Raw genomic sequence first — 20,045 nt, 5'->3', positions numbered from 1 at the left:
TTTACGTTCTTCCGTGATTATTCAGTTGCAATAACTTAGAGCTCATCTTCTGACACTAATACAAGCCAGTCCCCAGCCCTACACGGGGAAGGGAAACAAAATGTTGCCCAACAAAGTTACTGGGCTGGGTTAAGAGCTGAAGCCTGGCTCCATCCCTGCCACCACCCCGCTGGTGATACCGGGCAGGGTGAGAGCCCGAGCAAGTGGAGATTCAAAGCCCTTGGAGCTTTAAGTACACGATTAAAATATTAATTTAATGTGATTGAATCAAAGATACCCCGTGGTAGATAGGACACCACTGAAGTTACAGTGAGATTATGCTACTCGTAAATCCCATTAGCCTGGACTTGTTGGAAGATCTACTATCTAATAGCAAGATACAATCGGTAAATTCTTTCTTTTAATTAATTCATTGAAGTAAACAGAAAATAGCCTGGGTCTTATCTGTCTACATCTCTTTGGAAAAAAGGCAAAGAGACACAAGAGTTCAATGACAGTTTTAAATGGGGGAAAGGATTCCTGCGATGCAGCAGAGGAGCAGAGATTGCAGCATCCCTTGGAAATACACACCACCTTCTGTAAAGCAATAAACAACCACCGTCTGAAGCCCACCCAAATTTGGGTGGCTTGGAAAACCTCCATCGCGAGCCGAGGATGAAGAAATGCCTCCCACCTCCCCAGGTAACCCGCTCCCCTTCGGAGGGGCAGCCCCACGGAAGCGGCACATTCTCTTCCAGCCCCTCAGCATCCCCTCGCCGTCCCTATGGCGGGGGTCCACCCCTCGCCGTCCCTATAGCTGGGGTCTAACCCCGCCGTCCCTGCAGCGGGAGATCCATCTCCGCGATGCTGAGGTGCGGGTCCCGTCCCCACGTCCTCTGCCATCACACACGGGGAGGTCCAGCCCACGCGGTCCCAGACCGAAGGTCCTCACCCCCAGCCCCTATACGAAGGGTCCGTAACCCCTCGGCGCAGCCACCGCTCGCACCGCCCGGGTCCGGGGAAGGGGGTGGAGGGGGGGGGGGGGGGGTGCCGCCCCCGCTGCGAGCCCTGGCTCCGCCCGGAGGATCGGGGGGGGCCGTGTGGTTCCGCCCGTGGAGCGGGACGGGGGAGGCGGCGGGGACCGGCGGAGCGCCCGGCGATGCCACCGGCCGGGCCGGGCAGGGGCAGGCGGTGTCACCGCGTGGGCTGCGGAGCGCCCGGCGGAGCCCACGCGCGCACCGCTCGGGGCGGGGGGGGTGCGTGGAAAATTCGCGGGGCTGAGACGGAGGAGGAGCGGCCGGAGCCGGGCGGAGGGATGGGGGGGGCACGGCCCCGCTCGCAACTTTCCGCCGCGCCGAGGGACCCCGGCGGCCGCGCCGGCGGTGGTATCGTATGCAAATACGCACGCTGACGTCAGAGATCATGTGGGTTTTGGCGTAGATCCCCACCGATCGAGGGCTGGTTTTTTTTTTTTTTTCCTTTTTTTTCTTTTTTTTTTTTCTTTTTTTTTTTCTCCTGTTTTTTTTTTTTTTTTCTTTTTTTTTTTTTTTTTTCTCCGCGGCGGGGCCGTGTGCGTGCGTGCGCGCGTGGCGGTGCGCGCGTGTTTCCCCGCGGGCCGGCGCGGCGGGGGCGGGGGGCGCGGGGTCCCGCCGCGGCCGCGGGCTGCCGCGGAGGCGCGCGGAGCGGTGCGCGGAGCCCCGGGGCCGCTCCGCCCGGGACAGTCGGTGCCGCCGCCCTGGGCGCAGGTAGGAAACTTCCCAGGCGGGCCCCCCCCCCCCCCCCCCCCCCCCCCCCCGCCCCGGCGCGGCGCTCCCCGGCCGCCCCCTCCCTCCGCACATGCACTCGCCGGCGCTCCTGCCCCGGCCGCTCGCACCCAACTTTTCCTCCCGCAAAAACTGTCTGGTTCCCGGGACTCCGGCTGGGGCCGGGAATGGGAGGGGGGGTGGGGGTAGACCGCCGGGAGGTGGGAGCCGGGAGAGGGTTGTTTGGGGTCGGCTCTTAATTTTTTTAGATATATTTTTATTTTTTTCTCCATGCAGCCTCCTTCCCCCCTTCGCCCTCCTCCCCGCTCCCCGCCGCCTCCCGATCGCAAGTTTGGGTGAAGGGGGGAAGGCAGGAGGAAGGGGGGGGGTGGCAGGGGGGGAGGGAAAAAACATGTCTACGTTTGTCTATGTCGACATCAGCAACACAAAATATGGCGTCCGCTTTCGACAGGGCGTTACGTAGAGGCGAGCAGGGCGATTTTGTCAGTGCGGTCTTTAAAAAGGAGCCGCTGGCTTCGAGGGCGGGGGGCGGTGGGGGGAAGAGCCGCCCCGAGGGTGCTGTGGGCGCAGCCGCCACGCGTGGCTCCGCGCCCGCGGCCGGACTTGGCAGCGGTTTCTTCTGGTTTAATTTTTTTTTATTATTATTTTTATTTATTTATTTATTTATTTATTTATTTATTTGTTGTCTGTGGCCCCCCTCCTTGTCCGCTCCCCCGTGACGTCGTGGCCGTGGGCTCGCTGCCTCCTGCCCCGGTGGCACCGAGCTGGGACCGCGGCCGGGCAGAGCGGCCGCTCCGCTCCATCCCTCCCTCAGCCTCTGCGAAGATCTCTGCCTTCCGCTGACACTCTGTTTTCCCCGGGATGGGGAGATTTGGGGAAGCTCAGCCTTTGGCACGCTACACCCACTTTTTTTCTTCTAGGAGAGGTGACTTTCCCTTTTGTTTTAGCTGGTTTCTCAAGCCTTCACACAACTGTCTCCTTTTTTTCCCTTTTCCCTTCTCTCTCTCCTTCTGGGATGAGAGAGACGGCACAAGACACGTTTTTTTCCCCTCTTAGCTAGGAATTAAACTTCAAAGTGGAGTTGGGATGTGTCTGCCTGACTTTCGGGGGATCCCTCTAACCACCTCTTTCCTGAGCCCTTTTGTTCGCTTTGTGCCTGGGAATTCCTCTTTCAGGAGACAGCTTGGCAGGGGGCATGGCCCTGATTTCCTCCCTCCTTGGGCAGCCCAGGCACCTCTCGGATGGAGGCTCCCCATCCTCTCCGGGCAGGTGCTCCTTTTAAACCCTGGGAGCTTGCGAGGGCCCTGCCATGAAGGGGGACTCAATAAAAGTTTTGGGTTGGAAGGTGGAGAGCAGAAGGGGGGAAAACCAGCCAAAGAAGTAAGAATGGGGAGGAAAGAGGACTCTTGCTGGCTGGGAAGGTGACTAGATGATCAGGTTTGCTGGGTGTCAGCACCTCCTGCCAGCTGGGTCCCGAGGCGGGGAGCAGGGGGTGAGGGTGGCAGAGCGGTGCCTGGGGAAGCTGCATCTCTGGCAGCACCGGGGGTCACCCTCAGCAATGCCAGGGTCGCAGCGTAGGGACATCAGCTAAGCAAAACTGGTCTTCCCTATTCAATTTTTTTTGTCCCACAGGTGTCAAGATCCCAGTTCAGGAAGGGATTTTAGCACATCCTTTAGTGGAGCAATGGTAGTCATCCCAAGAAAAACAAAGCCTTTCCACATTGGGGCAGAGAACTAAAATGTCAGGTGCCTCAATGTAATTCTTTTACGGCAAATAATTGTAAATCATTGCCCTTCACTGCTTCATCATACAGCTCACCTACAAATAGTCCACATGTAGTTGTTCAATGAGTTGTCTTTTTTTTTTTTTCTTTAAAAAAAAAAAAACAAAAAACAAAAACCTACAGATAAACTTTGTGCAAGGTTTGTCCCTCCTGGCTGGGGATGGGATAGTTTTACAGGCGCAGGTGTGACTAGCAGGGGTCTGATGTCTCTAGCAGAAACCTCTCACATGAAGCCTTACTGGGAAATGGCATGTGAAGTAACACTGCTCTGTGCTGCTGTGGTTTTATTAGACCAGTAGAGGAGTAATTTTGTTGTTTAAGAGGTATCTGTGACCAAAGTGCTTTGCCAGTGTAATATATTCCTGTCCCGGTGAAACCTTTCTAATGTAGATGTGGCTTCAGTCTGTTGTATGAACTCAGCAGCTCTTTGAAACACAGAATTGCAAATTGATCTCCAGGTCAGGGAGAGCAAGGTACGGGCCAGCAATTGGGAAGAACATTAATGCTAAAAAGCCCATGCATTTTTAAAGTTGTTGGCTGGTCCTTATTTTACTTTGGCCTCCGTGCGTGTGTTTATCCCCTTCCAGGCTTCTGCAAAAATGAATGGCCAAGAGCTCATCTGTGTTCGTCCTCCTTTCTTGCACCTGTGATGAACTCAGTGCCGGAAAGCACGTATAGATGTGCGTAGCTCAGTTACCAGCCAAAGCCTGTGTGATTACTCACCTTCATAAAATGACGTTTTTCCTGCCTGCCAACCCAAAAAGTTCTCCTGTCAGAGTTTCATCCCACAGGACATCTCTTCTGTCAGTGTTTGAAAGGAGCATGCTCCTTCCAACCGCTTTGTCTCAAAGTACCACTTTATTTTTCCTTTTTACCCTAGTTACAATCAACAATTTCTAGACAGTGTCTGTAAAATCAGTAATCCGTTGTACGAGACAGCCCAAGTTGGCAGCGTCACATTCTGGCTCTTTTTTTTTTTTGCGGGGGGGGGGGAGGAGGGGGTAGTTTTATTGTGTTTTTATTAGAAGTCCAAAAAAGAAAGCTAACATTAAATATAGCAAAATTACTTGCTGCTTTTTACATTTTCAAACCACTTTCAAACTGCTGCAGGCTGGAATGAAATCACAGCAGGTTTGGCTCATCCTTGTACAAAATTAAGATTTTAATGCCAGGCATGACATCACTGTATTTGCATGTGCGACATCTTTGGGTTTTATTCCTTTTAGCTTTGCTCTGACTCGGATGATCCTCTGCGATATTATTTGGAGTCTTTTCTTGTTGGGATGTTTTGACCCATGTCTAAATTACTTTTCTGTGTGTCTGCTTAAGGAATGAAAACAGCCACTGAAAATAAATCAGAATAGTATTGTGATTAGAATTTGTTTAGAAAGTGTTACAACGGAACTCCCTGAGATTTTAGCATGGCTATCAGTTTGCAATAAAGCTGCATTTGCTTTTTGTGTGGAGGGAGTGTAATTGTATTTTTGACTTTCTTTCAAGTGTGAGGATAATTCAGCAAGTGTTTTCTTCCCCTAAAAGTTACTGCAAACTGAAGGTTGTAACATTCACATCTGCAGGATGGTATCTGTTCGTATTGAAAGTAAGTAATAAACAAAAGTAGGCATTAAAATTATCTGTAAAAGCTTTAACTTAAAACCATTAAAGTAATTGCTGGCCTTCTGTCAAGGTGTGTTTACATACATCAGGTCAGCTGGAACTAATATTTGTGTTGGTAGTTTGTTTTATCAACCCTTCAGAAATAGGTAGGTCTGAAGTTTACTGGATGTCATGATACAGGGTAGCAATAAGTTTGGGGTTTTTCTGAAAAAAGCCAAAACAGCTGTTGATTTCCAGAGTGTTACAAATACAAACACAGGGTACTATTTGAGAGTTTGGTTTGCAAAGGTGGATTAGAATGGGAATTAAGTGAATCAGGCCCTAGGAAGTTGAAGGGAAGAGAGCTCAATTCCAACCTTGCCATCCGGAGGCAGTTTAGAAATCACCAAACCAGCCCTCTCTGCCCAAAACTGCCATGCCTTTGCAAGTCAGAAGAGTTGTTTGATTGATTGTTTTGTTTTAAAAAAGATGCATTTGGGGTTGTTTCAAGAAATGCTGTGCGTTTGGATATAAGACAATGCACTTGTCAAGCTTTTCTCAGAACAGTGAAACCCAAAACCTGTTTCTAAAGTGAAAACTGAATTTTCCACAAGCTCATTTTACATAAAATGGCCAGTATTGTGAGTCTGCTGGTGAAACTGGGAAATCCGGTCAAACTGAGTAAGATGTGTGAAATGATTTTGTGTATTTAGCACTGAAGAAGCCTCAGATGGCTGGTTTTTGTTAGTGAGCCGAGGGAGAACGACACAAGAAAGCAGAGGAGGTTTTGGCATTGGTAACTGGGAGGGGACTTTAAAAAAGTCCTCCTGGGGGGGCTTTATTCCGGTAGCTGAGGACATGGGTTATGGTGCAACATCTCCTTGAATTCGCAGATGAGACGGCACGTGCCCGAGCTGCCTGTGGCAGGCGATGCCCCGAGTGGGGCTGGCGATGGGAATGCTCGTGTTGGCGCCTGGCAGAGGGGAGTGTTTGCCATCTGGAGGGCTGACGGAGAAGAGAGGAAAGGTCGGGAAGCAAATGGGGAAGAAGGTGATCTGTAACGCCTGCGTGGTTAGAAATTGCACGTCGGGAGAGGAAGGGGGAGATTTCAGCAAGTTTTGACAACCTTTTGTGCATTGGCCCAGTGCACGGGGTACGTGCCGGCTGGTGAAAGCAGGGCACATGTGAGGAATTCAGTGTCACTCTGGCAGCGAGCCTCCCCAGCTATATCTACGGTTTATATCTTCTCCAGGTTGTGGCCCCTGGGCAGACTTTCTAGTGGGGACCTGATCTAGCAAAGCAAAGCCTGCTCACCAATTTCCTCTCAAATTAACTTTTGCAGGTATTTTGGGAGAAATTTGCACCCACAGACTACAGGTTGAGCAGGGCCGTGGTTCAGGCTCACCCATGGGCTCAGTTTTTATCTACACCGTTCACAAGCTCTGAAGTGATGTAGGTCTTCTCTACCTCACACTGCCCTTCATCTTGCGGCTGGGGGAAGCCCACTGACTATTCACCCTCTGGGGCTCTGGCTTGAAGGACAGCCTCAGCATTCATAGGATCAGAGAACCATAGAAGGATTGTAGTTGAAGGGGACCTTTAAAGATCTTTTCATCTACCGTTCCCTACAATGGGCAGGGACACCTTGCACTAGATCAGGTTGCTCAAAGCCCTGTCCAGCCTTACCTTGAGCACTGACAATGATGGAGCATCCACAACTTCACTGGGCAACCTGTTCCAGTTTCTCACTACCATCATCATAAAAAATTTCTTCCTTATGTTCAATCTAAACCTATGCTTTTTTGTTTTAAAACCGTTGCCCCTTGTCCCATCACTACAGGCCTTGGTAAAAAGTGAGCATGTATGTATTTCAGAATATTTAATATCTCATTACACAGGGTACCCAGTGCCTAGGAGTGCATGAGTGCTTTGTTTGGGTCAGCATCCCATGACCGTGTCAAGAACTTGCTTCTTGGGTGAATTTGCTGGTTGTGGCTTAATCCTCCCAATCCTGCTAAATGAGTTTGATAAGCAGCATTAGCAAAAAAATGCCCCTTTGGTGGGTAACAGCCTTTGTGTTTGCAAGTTTTGGAGCACAGCTACATCAGTGACACATCCCAGGGCTGATACAACCTCATGGTAAGCATTAGTGTTACAGACCTGACATGAGATGTTCTCATGCAGAGGTGTCTGTTGTCATGTGCTTGTTCAGCTCTTGATGTCTGCATGTCAACACTCCTCTCTGGGAAGCCCTTTTTACTGCTTGAGTTAAGCCTAAGTTAAGCCTAGTCATCCCTGCAGGAGCAAGTGTTGGGGGCTCTGGGGCACAGGAGTGGGCTCATCCTGGCCCAAACACAAGTGGTGGCTCTGTTCATGTTGCAAAGTTTCCTTCAGATCAGTGTATCTGACCACAGCATGGTTCAGTTCACTTGGGAGACTCCTCCACAGCCTGAAATTTATCTTCTGTCCTGGAAAAATGTGACAAAGCTAAGAAACGATTTCCCTTGTGTCACTCCACTCACTGTCCCCTTAGCTGTGGATTTGCCTGGAAACAATCCTGTTGAGAAGCAAACCTCTCCTTCACTCATTTCTTAAGTGATATATATATTTAGTATTATTTTTTAACTTGTAGCATTTCAGTGATGTGATTTACAGTGTGTTTCCAGTTGGCACCAATGGAGGGAATGATTAACTTAATTCAAACAGTGGGAGGGGTGGGACGGGAACTTCTTGCGCTGGTTTCTGTGTCCCATCATGGGTCTGAAATCTTAGTTTTCCTTTCTTCTTTTTTTCCCATTCATACTGTCCTGGCCTTATTTACCCTCTTTTAAAATATTTTTTTAAACTTGCAACCTCAGATTACATGTCAATTTTGGCTTCTCTTTTGTCATTAATTGTCTGTTGTTCCCACAATTTTCTGGTAGTAAAACTGCATATTTTACTTGCAAAAGCTTAAAACAACAACAAAAAAAACAAATGGAAAGAGATTTTTCTCACTTGTTTTGAGTGAATGACAATAACTAAGGAAGCCTCAAGTTCAGTTATTTAACCTCTTGTCCAGTCTGATGAATGGATGAAGAAGACCTGGAGTAAAGCTGTTCAGGGAAAAATGTGATTCCTTTCTCTTTAAACAGTCTTGTTGTTTGTGTTTATTGGTTGTTTTTTTTTTTTTTTTTAATAGCACCCAAAAAAATGAGGTTTTGAGCAGCTGCTAAAGGCACTCTCAGAGAGGTTTAATAAAATACTAGTATTTCTCAAGAACTCAGTGCCCCTTCCCTTGCCTCCAATGCATGTGTTCCTTTTTCACTCTCCAGGCTTTGGACAATTTTTTAAAAAATATTTTTGAACCTAATTTCGTGCTTATTAGTTTCAGTTACTTTATGTTACACTTTACTCAGATAGCAGAAGTGGGAAAATACTTGTTCTTTTTAAAAATCTTATTTGCAAGAAGAAAATCCCGGAGTAAACAGTTGGAGATAGTAAGTTTTGTTGGTTTTCAAAGGGTGCCAGGACGGAGGCCTGGGTAAGCAATGTGGGGAGATTTTGTCTTCTCTCATGCCCAGGGAAGCCAGTACGAAGCAGCCAGCGCCGGCATCTCGGAGCTTTGCTGCCGGGCTGGTGGAGCACTGCTGATTCACTCTCACACTCAATAAAGGAAAGTCCTGATGGTTCTGGCCCAAAGTGTTTTTGAGGAGATGCCTTCCCCGCCCTTCTTCCTGCCTCCCACCTCTAAAGCAAATATGTTTTGTTGTGTTTTTTTTTTTTTTTTCAGCATCCTTTTCAGCATGAACTGTCAGGCACGGCAGGGAGTTTTTCCTTGTCTTTTGTCTCTCCAGAAACTGATTTATTTAAATGATATGCTGGGAGCACACTGTTGTTACAGGCTTCGGTGCTTGTTGTCTTCTGGGCTGCAGTACAGTTCCCTTGAAAATTGTGGAAGATGGGGTTATCCCAGAGGATGATGGTTCCCCCTGAAGCTGAGCCTCTTCCACATTTTTCCAAAGAGATCCCCCTTCCTGATCATCTGAGAAGAGCAGCATTGGGTTGGACCTATTTATTTCCACGTGATTGAAAGGTGAGGAAGTTGTTTGAACACCTGGTTCCCTCCCGGGGAGAGTACTTGGTTGCCCAGCTGGGTGTCCACGGGCGATCGCTGCTCCCACCTGTGGGACCACTGCACCAACACCCTCCTTTTGCTCAGCCAAAGGTGGTTACAGAGTCCTTTATCACTCATTTATTTCCTTGTCACCGTCTGGCATCCCCATGGGATCTCTTGCAGCCTGTCGCGGTTATGATGCTGCTTTTCATTACCATCATGTAATGCTCGGTACGGGGAGGAGTCGTGAGCTTGTGGTTGCAGATTTTTCGGATCTGTTCCCCATCTCTCAGGACTGGGCAGCCAGGATTTTTGAGAGCCAGAAGCCATTTTACCTGGGCTTTAACCCAAGGTGCGGGTCTCCCCGACCTATGTTGAGGAACAAGCACCTTGCCAGGAACGTGCCACCCCCACTGTGTTACCATTTGAGGGTTAGGGCTAATTGTCTTTGAGAAGCTCGCAGTGGTAAGATGCTGAAAAAGCCTCATGTAGGGTTTTCGAACCTGGTGATGCTGCATGGGAGAGTCGTCAAATACAGCAGAGTCCCCAGTGCAGCCGTGCCGGGCTACCAGCTGCAGGGGCTGGTGGCTGCTGAGGACCTGCAGGATTTTTCCCAACTGCTAGGGGTAGGTACAAATGGTGATGAGTAAATTCAGAGGAAACTGCTGCCTTAGGAAGCCTTTACTTCCCTCTGTCTGTCTGGGGTCCTCCAGCATAAGAAAGGAATAGGCTCCACATCTGTTTTAAAGCAATTGGAGCGATGGGGAAGAATGCTCGGAGGGAACTTAACTGGGTTTTCTTAACTGCTTTTAACTTGGCATCGTCTCTTCCTTTAGAGTTAGAGCATCCTTACAGTTTTGCTGTTGCTAAAACAGTTTTTACAGGATGCTTCTCCTCTGTGTACCTGCCGGCATCTCATCTGCATGCCTTGCAGTTATGTTGAGGGGATGAGGTGGTTTGGGAAATATTGCTCAAGGCGAACACAAATTTCAAAATCCACAGTTAATCAGATACAGGAAAATAAATGTTAGCTCTTTAAAGTATTTTGCTTTCAAGTCTAAATATACTTGAAGTGCCTTAAATTCTGTTTGCTTGTCCTGTTATCCTGGATCTTAGCCTTATAGATAAGTACCTTATTTTCATATTTTACCTTGTTTTTATGTTTTTACCCTTTGTGTGATGGTCCAGGAGAGCGTGCAAACACTCAGTGCATGTCCAAGCCAGGAGAAGAGTATGACAATATCATTTATGACAAAAAGAGCTCATACATAGGGATGATCTTAGTTCCAGCCCCATCTCTTCTCCAGCAGCAGATCAGAGCACCAAGTCGGTAGATTTAAAGTTAATCTCTTGAAATCTGAACTCCTTTCTGTTTGCTCTACTCTTGCTTCTTGATGAGTGGTGGATGATCATGTTCTCCCCACAAAGCATGTGGGTGCTTTCAGCCCAAGGGTCTGCAGCCCTGGGGCGTGGGGGGTGACCAGGCACCAGCACACCCCTCACCAGCCGGTTCCAATTCCCTGCTGAGCCCTCTGCACCTCTCCCACAAAATTTCTAGGGGACTTAAATATGAGTGGTTTCTGTTGTGTGTTTGTTTTCTGTTTTGTTTTTTTTTTTTTTAAAAAAAAAGCCACAAACCCCTGTCCGCACTCTGTGCCCAGTTTAGGAGGAAGTACGTTGTTGAGTGCATGTTTTGCATTTTTAATTTCTTTGCGGTACCCTCTTCCTTCCCCTCTTTCCCCACCTGCCTGTTCCCACCCTGCCGTCACATCTGTGCGCATCCCGGCAGGGAGCCCGCTGCAGCAGGGTGCTTGCAGGGCAGGGAAGGCTCCTTTCCATCCACAGGGAATGAGCTTTTGTAGCACTCGATGGAGTGAGGGACCTGCTTTGAAATGTGCTATTAAATGTGAAACAGTCTCTGAAAAGCATGCGAGGTGCTTTGCAAGGAGGATATTGGGTATTTAACATGATCGCTGCTGCATCCCAAAATTGGTGGTGATGTAAGCAGTATGCAGTACTGTATGGCAAAGGATTTGTGGCTATTTGCAGCATTCTTTACCTATAGAAGGTAGTGGGCAGCAAGAGAGGATGTGGATTACCACCCAGTCTCTGCCACACTTTTAACTTTTCTTATAGATGTTTTGTCTGAAACAGTATGAGGTGTAGTTTGCTACATTTTGGAAACAGTGTATTTACACAGGAATTCTTAATTCACACCTGAGCCTCCTCTCTATATCGATTTCTGCAGCCAATGTTGGAATTTGATCATATTTTTCCATTAGCTGCCTTGGACTCGATGCATCCTTTCCTATTTGCCTTGCACTGGCACAAACAGTACCCCACTGCAGGTGCAGCTCTCGCTCAGACAGGCTCGTGTTTTCATCTAATGTGCGTTTATTATTTTATTTTAGTAGTATTTTATTTGTTCCTTCTCACTCTTATCCTGACCTTTTTACTGAATCCCAGTGTGTCGCAAGGTCACTGTCATGTTAGGTTTGGTTTGTGCACCTGGGCACTGCCATAGCATCCCTCAGAAGAATTACTGCACCAAGCTTCTGGCCCAGATCAGCCGTGAGACCCTTCTGCTCACATTCATGATTGCTGGTTTGCACAGCAGCAGAGAAAGACTGTGATTTGCCACCCTTTGTTATTGGTCTTTTACAATCTACAGATACTAATCTTGAAACACTCCTTACCTTTCACTGTGGCCACTTGGCTTGGTTGGGGTTGCATCTTGATTAATTTTTGGCCCATGCATGAATGGTCCTTGTCCCTTTGCTGTGTTTTAAAATTAGGAAAAAATATGTACTTAGTTGAAAGTAAGTTGGAAAAGTTGCAAGCAGCAAGTTTAACACACCCTTAGTACTGAAACTTTTACAATGTAGCTAGAAGAGGAGGAAAACTACCAAGAAACTTACTACTTTCGTTTTTCTTCTTTTTTTAAATGAAACAGTTAATAGGAAGCTGATTAAGAAAAATTTAAGTTGAATAGGATTTTTTTTGGTCACTAAACTTTTTTTTGACTTGTTTGTGCATTTAAAATATCTGTTAATTATGTAAGTTAGGTGGTATAAGGGTGAGGAACAGCCCAACACACATCTGGTTTTGGCAGGGTTCTTCAGACGTGAAGTTTAATCTTTAATGTGATTTAAATAGTTCAAGGTATTCAGGTCTTTAAATGGAGGTTTATAATGACTTTAAGATGCTCCCCACTTAAAGCACAAAGGAATGTTACATGCTATGGGTTTTAAAAGCAAGCATTATACGTTCATTGCTAATTATGTACTTTACTATTAAGTACAAGTACAAATTTTTTTTTCCAAGGCATGTTTGGCAAATTATAGTTTTTAATCAAATTACAAAATAAAATAACTTGAAATTTAACATAATAAACTTATTTTATAGGTCTTAGTACAGTGAGGATCTATTAAGGCCACCTTTGATCTGCACTGAAATTAGGCAGGCAAAATCTTGTTTGAAGGCAAGCAAAGTCAAGGTCCAGTTTTGTTAAAAACTAGGAAGATAATCATCCCAGGAGGTGCTTGTTGGAAGCCCGCTGTTTAGGTGAGAATATGGTGTTGACAGACAAGTTTTCTGTCCCTTCACAGAGTATCTGTAGATAGATTATGCAGATTGCAGTTAGTTATTTAATAAAGGGCCCAATGCTGCACTTGCCTTTGATTCCTTTGCTACTTAAGGTCTCTGGTTTGGAGGGTGGAATTCAGACTATAACTTTTGAAAATAAGCTTTTGTTTTCCTTTTTTATTCCCAATAAATGCAAGGCTCTTAACTGCCAGCTCTGAGCATTACAGCCCGAACAGATGAAGTGCAAACTTTTGCACTCTGTGCTAAGGACACTTACATAAAAGGGAGATATTCAGGTTGCATCCAAACGCCACTCAGTTCATGAGCTTGCTCTTAAAGAAGATGGGCCTGTGCTGTCCCTATCCATCTGGGGGTATTCAGGGAATCTCTTTGCTAACAATCCTTGCTTTTGTGCAGACCCCTGTCAGTTTTTGAGCAGAGAAAGCTTCATCTGTGACAAGCCAGATGTGAAGTGAGCTGAAATCCAGCAGACTGATTATTCCTGGGGCCAGTGGGACTGACACAAACCACTTTCCAGTGTGTTTGACCCATGAGATTGAATTCCTGTGTGCACTGGGAGAGGGGTCAGACTAATCCCTCTCCACTTCATGGCACCAGTGATGGAGATCTCTCCTCTACACCCTGTCTGTTTTCATAAGACCAGTAGGAAGTAACTGTCTTCAAGAATTTCACCTCTCTCAAATGTGACAGACGTGAGCCAGCAAATTAAAAAAAACTGTAGTGTTGAGATTGGTAGACCCACATACACACAAATGTGGAGGCAGGAGGAAACCAGCCTCACAAATCCCTTAAAAATCAGTGATACCGGCAGGGATAAAAAGAAGGAAATGGAGTTTGGCAATGCCCAAACTTTTACCCAGTTCGTTTTGCCCCTGCCTGGGCTGTAGGGCTGGAGTTGCTCCCACCAGCCTGGCTGTCAGGCAGCAGCCACATGATGCCCTTCCTCAGTAAAGCTCCTGACAAGCGGAGTTACCAAAAGGCAATGGGCAACGTGCTTTCCCGGCTTCAAACGTACAGACGAGGCGATGTCAGTTCAGAGGCATGAAAGAGTAAGTACAGCAAAAATACCTTTTCACCTAAGTCCTTGCTGCATGCAAGGCTGAAATCACAGGAGCAGTTCTTTGAAGTTGGCTGCCTAATTGTATTGTGAATTTGACTTTCAAGGTGCAGCTTTGAACAAGCAGCTGAGACCTTTAAAAGGCCCAAACCTCCACTCTTTTTATTGGCATTTTTACATATGTATGACTACAGGGTGTACACACGCACCCGCACACATGCATTTCATGGTCCTACCTGGATAAGTGTTTGGGACATGGCACTTGTGCTTAAGTAGGATGCAGCACTGAGGCCTCTTCACTCCCGTGGATGTGTCCAGAGCAGCAGGACAGTCGGTTCCGAGCCTTTGCAGCAGTCTTCATCCCTGCTGGGTGACAGCAGTGGGGCAGGGGGGTCGGGTGTGGTTCTGCTGGAGGTCCTGTGATCAGCTCCTGAGTCTTGCTGTGATGGGGAGGATTTGATAAATGGATCAAGCCATTCCTTCACATTATCACATTGTAGTGAATGGGCAAACACTGCTGTTCTCGTCTTGCCTTTACCTCTGAGATCACCAGCAGCTGCTTCATTAACTATTAATGGCCTGCTCATTAATGCTGTAAAAGGGTAGGACCAATCTTGCAAATTTTCTGGACTCTTCCCCTGAAATATTTATGACTTGCTCGCTGTGCAAAAGGGCAAGTGCAACAGCAGAGAACATGCCTCCAGGTTTTGTTGAGCATTATTAAAGAGCTCATGAATATGAAGAAGTGGGCAGCTTCTCTTTATTTTCACTTTCCAAGCTTGCACTTCACATATGGCTGTAGGGGTCAAGCGAGCTGGTGGTTTGCTGAAGTTTGGTGACTCAGTCCCTTGGTGAGCTGATATTCTAGGCAACCCCCTGTAACACGTCAGATTCATAATCAAACTAACCTAGTCTAGTGTCTGGTCTTCTGCCTTCTGAGCAGAGTCTTGGCTGCTTTACTGACAATCTGTAGTTCCTGTAGTGCTTTCCTTTGCATCATGCTCTACAAACACCCAGGTGTAAATTATACCTCCAGGGGAGGTTTTATTACTCTTGTAATATGGAAACTGAGGCACAAAAGTTGAACAATTTGCCTGGAGGCAAGCAATGGAAAGCCAGCAGAAAATGGAAATGGTTTTGCCCCAAACTGTAATGCTACTTTTGATTAAAGTCTGGTTAGTGTGAAAGGGGGGGACACTCACTAAGTCTCATCTGAAGCCATTGTTATAAGTCATTCCCATCCCATCCCAAACAGTGCTCCTAGATGATCACAGAGAGGAGTGCTGAGTAGTGCTTTCCCTGGGAAGGTGCCAGTTGTTTTAGTTCCTGCTGGTACTAAGAAGCAGCAGGGAAGCTGTTATTCCTCTACATCCAGATTTTGGAGATAAAATTGTGTTCTTCCTGTCACTTACATCTACCAGCAATAAAGAGTCTGTCCACTAAATCCCAACTGCAGCTCGGCTGCTGGTGAGGCAGGCAGATTAGAATCTATATTTCTTGCCCACGGCCATCTGCAGAGCAAACGCTAGTGTAAATACATGTGGGAGGCTTTTTTTGGTAAAGTAGGGAGATATGCTTTAAAGAGAACAGGAGTGACTTCAGGAGTGAGGACTGGTCTGTACAAAGTTTAACATCTTTTCCATATGCATCTGGCCTTTAGAGTGAAAAGGCCCATGTGTGTTTGGAATATTCAGAGTGTGTCAGAAATGACCAGCCTTTAATCCTGTTTGAGCTTCTGGGCTTGTGGGTAGCGACGGAGTGGAGCCAGGCGGCAAAATAGATCTATATCAGAAGCATTCCCTGGGACAACCTTGCCATTATTATTTCTTACAGACTGTGAATGTTTTATCCAACGTTATATCAGATTACAAGGGATGCTTGGTTTCTCTCCTGGAACCATTCCTTTCAGTTGATGGAGCAAAGTTACAGTGGACCCAGAGTAGAATTTCAAAGTCCTGTCCTTCACTGAATCAGTGTGTAAGGGTTTATCTTAACAGCTTCATTTCATACTGGTAGGATAAAGTGAAGAGCCTGCTCAGGTAGCCTGTTTGTAGCCACAGCTTAGTGTTAGAACATGGTCATATTGTGCCTTGTGACTGCAGCAGGCCCTGGTGGAACTCCATTGTCACATCTATCTCCAGGAAATCCTAGCAACATGCTGAATGCCATCTGATTTTATCCTCAAAACTAGCAGAAGTGTATCTGGAGAAGACTTTTGGGACTCTGCTGCTACAAGAATAGTGTCCAGATCTTGAGTGACTCTTGAGTGACTCTTTATTGAAGCAATTCCTCCAAAAGCTAGAAAACGGGTAAAAGCAGGAATCAAGTCCCTGTCCCTTGGCTAGTGCAGCTCTTCTAGAGACAGCTGCAGGGGAGGCTGCAGAGCAGGTCATCATTTTTTTTGGTTACCAATGATGCTGTTACCTCTCCATCTGTAGAGCTGCTCTCTTCCTCGTGGAAGATCTGCCCCGTCATCCCAGCAAGGGCATGAAGCTTCACCTAAGTTTTGGGAGCCCTCTTATCACTTCTTCCTTGATAGTTAGAATAAGTCTGCCCAAAACAGGCCGTGTTCCTCCTCTCAGAGTTTAGGGTTGAATCACAGGTGAGGGATGTTGCAAAATCTCTGTTCCTGAGCAGAGGGAAGACCAGTGTAGTATGTTGAGGGCTGTCTTATCACTGCCAAAGGCATCAATGATCAAGTATCAATGATGTGAGAAAATACAGTGATAATTAACATTTTCAGTAAGTAGAAACTTACTACACCCTATGAAATAACTAGAAGAGGGAAGGGTTCTCTGTAGAAATAACAACTTTCAGTTCTTGGTGTCATAACTTGAACTAAAAGAGCTGCTGGCAACAGAGAAATTCCAGATGTGTCTTCTGCATGCCACTCAGCTGTGGGTTACATTTCCAAGGAAAAAGTGTGTCTGTTCACACTCTTGGGCAGATTCCTGATTTCAACACTTTCAGACTGAGGACTGGACCATGCTTCAGCAGATGCTGCAACTCATAATTAATTTTTCTTTTCTGACAGTGTACTCATGTCTTGTCAAGACGGAAATGATTGTTCACATTTCTGAATAGAGATCTCTTAAGTCTAGCTTTTATAGTGATGTCTTGGCACCTAAGCGATCAGTAGGGTACCAGTAGTTCACTGGGACTTGTGTGTCTCCAGCATTTTTGGTAGAAAACAGCTTTTCATTAGCTATATCTGTGTTTGCCTTGTGTCCTCAGGAGGAATACCCAGGTTTGGAAGGGTTAGCTTGAATTTTCATGTGTGTTTAGATTGGTGGGTACTCCAGCCAGCAACTGCTTTGGTTCACACTAAATTCTGACTCAGGGAAATGTTACCTGAGCCTGAAATTAAGAGGAAGAAAGGGCAAAATCATGGGTAGAAATGGGGGAACAGGTCAGCCAACCAAATAAAAGGATACCTGATTGAGTCTGGGATGAAGCTGTCCTGCAAGACCTGCTAAACCTGGCCTTTTCAGAAGAATTTAATTGTCCTTTGAAATGTATTAGTTTCTCATTTTTGCCAGTGATGCTGTGCTTGCCTTGGCTTAAGGAGCGTGAATTCGCCTTGCGACTGCCATGCTCATGTAGCTGGGTCCTTCCACCCATGTTCATGTAGTTGGGTGATGTGATGGGGCCCGAATCAGCGATTATCTAGAGTTTGCATATCAGTGAAAGCCGTCCTGTCAGGCTTTTTATAAAACCATTTATTTTATGGCAACGGCATCTTGACTCTTACTTGACAACATCTGACAGTTCCCACCTCCAGTGGACTGAGCAGCTCTGTGTTGAAAGGCACAAAGGCTGAATGTTGTATTACAGTGCAGATCATAATGTATGTTGGGAAGTTAGCTCGCATCTCACTGCCTTCTGAAAATAGCTTGGGGTTAATCCATGCCTACCTGGATTCGACTTCTGCCAGCAAAGCTGTACTGGCCAAAAAGCATGGAGAGGTGTGATTCCCGAGTGACACAGCCATGCTGGCACAGCTCTGAGGCACAGCGTGTGTATGCTGGGGAAGCTGCCCTTTTTCCAGCCTGCGAGGGACTCGGGCTGAGCTCTTGTAGACCAAGGCTTTGCTGTGGTAGCCCTATCTGCCATGTAGTGTTTTGACAAGGTTACCTGGGTGTTTGTCTGCTGCTGGAGTGGTTCTGGGGTCTTAGGTCCTGTGAGTTTTTAAAGGATTGTTTTCAGATCCTCCTCAGTAAAGCAGAGGTGAATTTTAATGTTGCAGGTCCTCTCTCATCGTCCTTTGCGGGGTGGTTCTGACATTCCCACCACCCTCCAGAGTGGGGCATGGCAGTTGCTATGTGCTATCTAATGCTGAATAACACTGTAAGATCCAAAAATAAAAAGTGGAAAAATATGCAGACAAGGGAAACAAGGCACAACTTTACCTCTTGGGCAGAGCAACCCCTTTCCCTCTTCCTACCACAGCTTTACCCCCCAGGTCTCAAAAGATGGATAATTCTCTTGGGTTTTTACCACCTACTCTGTCTTTCCAGACCAAGTTTTAATCCTTAGCTCCCTTCAAGACCTTATGTTGTTACACAGCTACTAGAGGTCCTTTGGTGAAATACTGCTCCTCTCTTCCACCTCAGCTTTTTAGAGTTACACATTTCTTTGCTTGAGAAAAACACCTCAAGGTCATCTCCAGCCTTGTTGGAGAAGCAGAGAAGAGAGTGGTTTATCGGTGCTTATTTAATCTCACCTCTCTTAAAATATAAGCAGCTGGTATCTGCTTGCATATTTTCCATCCCAGTATTTGTGATACAGAAAAGTTTTGTTACAAGAATTAGAAGCACTGAGAAATAAAAATGGTTTACACAAGGTCAGGCAGAGAATTAGAACCTCCTCTCCCATAGCCTGGCCAGGACCATTACCCTCTTACCTCTCCTTTTCCGCTGGTGCACCAGTGTCCTTGGGTTATGAGTTGTTACCTGAATAGCTCAGCTTCTCAGTACAGTATAGGGCACACTGATTTCTGAACGGGTCCCTAAGAATGTGCCAGCTGAGTGCCACAGATGGCAAAGGCCAAGTCAGACTTGCAAGTCTCTTATTTACCTGCTTGCTTGTATGTTTAAAGTTACTTATTGCCTTTGGCAAAACTAGTGCAATCATTCAGTCTATTGGAATTGCCCAATTAAGTATCAGATCAGATGAAAGCCTATTGAAATGTGATTATCAAGAAGAAAGCTTCAAGATCGCAACTTGGCCTCCGCGAGCAATGTGCATTCAGACTTGAAATACATACGTGGCAGGGCTGTGATTTCAGCTTGGTTTTCTCCCAAAATAAGAATGGAAAGTGTCTCATCTTTTGTAACAGTCTTTACCCTTCCCCGAAACTTGGCATGTTTTCTTTCTGCAAAGGGGACCCAGATAATTATTTTGCTGGAGCAGGGTTCAGTCAGGATGAAAGCACGCTATGGAGGAGCTGAGCCTGAAATGTAACTGCTCTACAGTAAATTTCCTATATGCCAGTTCTCTTCATAGCCATGGAGAGCAGGGCTGCCCAGCTTCCCAGGGCATGAAGCTGTCATGTTTAGCCTGTTCCAATAGATTGCAGGAGATGGGACCTCAGTATAATGTCCTTAGTTACATCTCCATTCCCCGTTCCCCATCTTCCACGCTCTCCCCGCAGCCAAGAACTCACCATTACTGTAGAAATTCACACTGCTGTCCCAGTGTTCAAAAAGAACTCTTGCTATTTTTACCTGTTTATTGGGGTTTTTTACAGAAGCAAAATGGTAAAGACAAATAAACAAGTCAATAAGCATAGCATTTAAATGAATGTGCAGTCATTATAACTGATATCAGGGCAAAGGAATGCAAACAGGCCAGTCTGTGGCTTGATGCCTTTAGCTCCTGTCCCTCTGTTTTGTTTTTAATTTTGAGCACAGGAAGGGGCCAGTATATGACCGTATGCTTACAAAATGCTGGTTATACATGTCTTCCAAACAATGTTATCATACTAATCATATGTCATGCATGTGTCACATTTTGTCACACTGTTAATGTACCTGTGTGACTCCAAACCTTACTGCATTCCCTTTTCCTGTTCTTTGTCACCAGTAATAACAATTGTTTCCAGTCAGCTTCTGCATCCATTCTGAATAAATTGGAAATGTGATTTCACTTCATTCAGTGCCAAT

The 20,045-nt window shown here is 46.4% G+C and overlaps 1 protein-coding gene across 6 annotated transcripts in view; it reads left to right on the top strand.

The window, feature by feature from the left end:
* The first annotated feature begins 1,266 nt into the window (after nt 1-1,266).
* ZHX2 (zinc fingers and homeoboxes 2) overlaps nt 1,267-20,045 on the top strand; it is a 77,278-nt gene continuing 58,499 nt past the window's right edge. For 2 of the 6 annotated variants that reach the window (XM_042785954.1, XM_042785952.1), the window contains exon 1: nt 1,617-1,724. The gene's annotated coding sequence lies outside the window, so the exon portion shown is untranslated. Of the gene's footprint in view, nt 1,404-1,616; nt 1,725-2,444; nt 2,668-8,986; nt 9,198-20,045 lie in introns of those variants that run through there. The other 4 variants (XM_032999656.2, XM_032999654.2, XM_042785953.1 and 1 more) reach the window with 3 other exon arrangements.

This window comes from Tyto alba, unplaced genomic scaffold, assembly GCF_018691265.1.
Source record: "Tyto alba isolate M040663 unplaced genomic scaffold, T.alba_DEE_v4.0 Super-Scaffold_9, whole genome shotgun sequence".
In the NCBI taxonomy this organism is placed as follows: Eukaryota; Metazoa; Chordata; class Aves; order Strigiformes; family Tytonidae; genus Tyto; species Tyto alba.
This window is presented reverse-complemented; position numbering and strand designations above follow the sequence as displayed.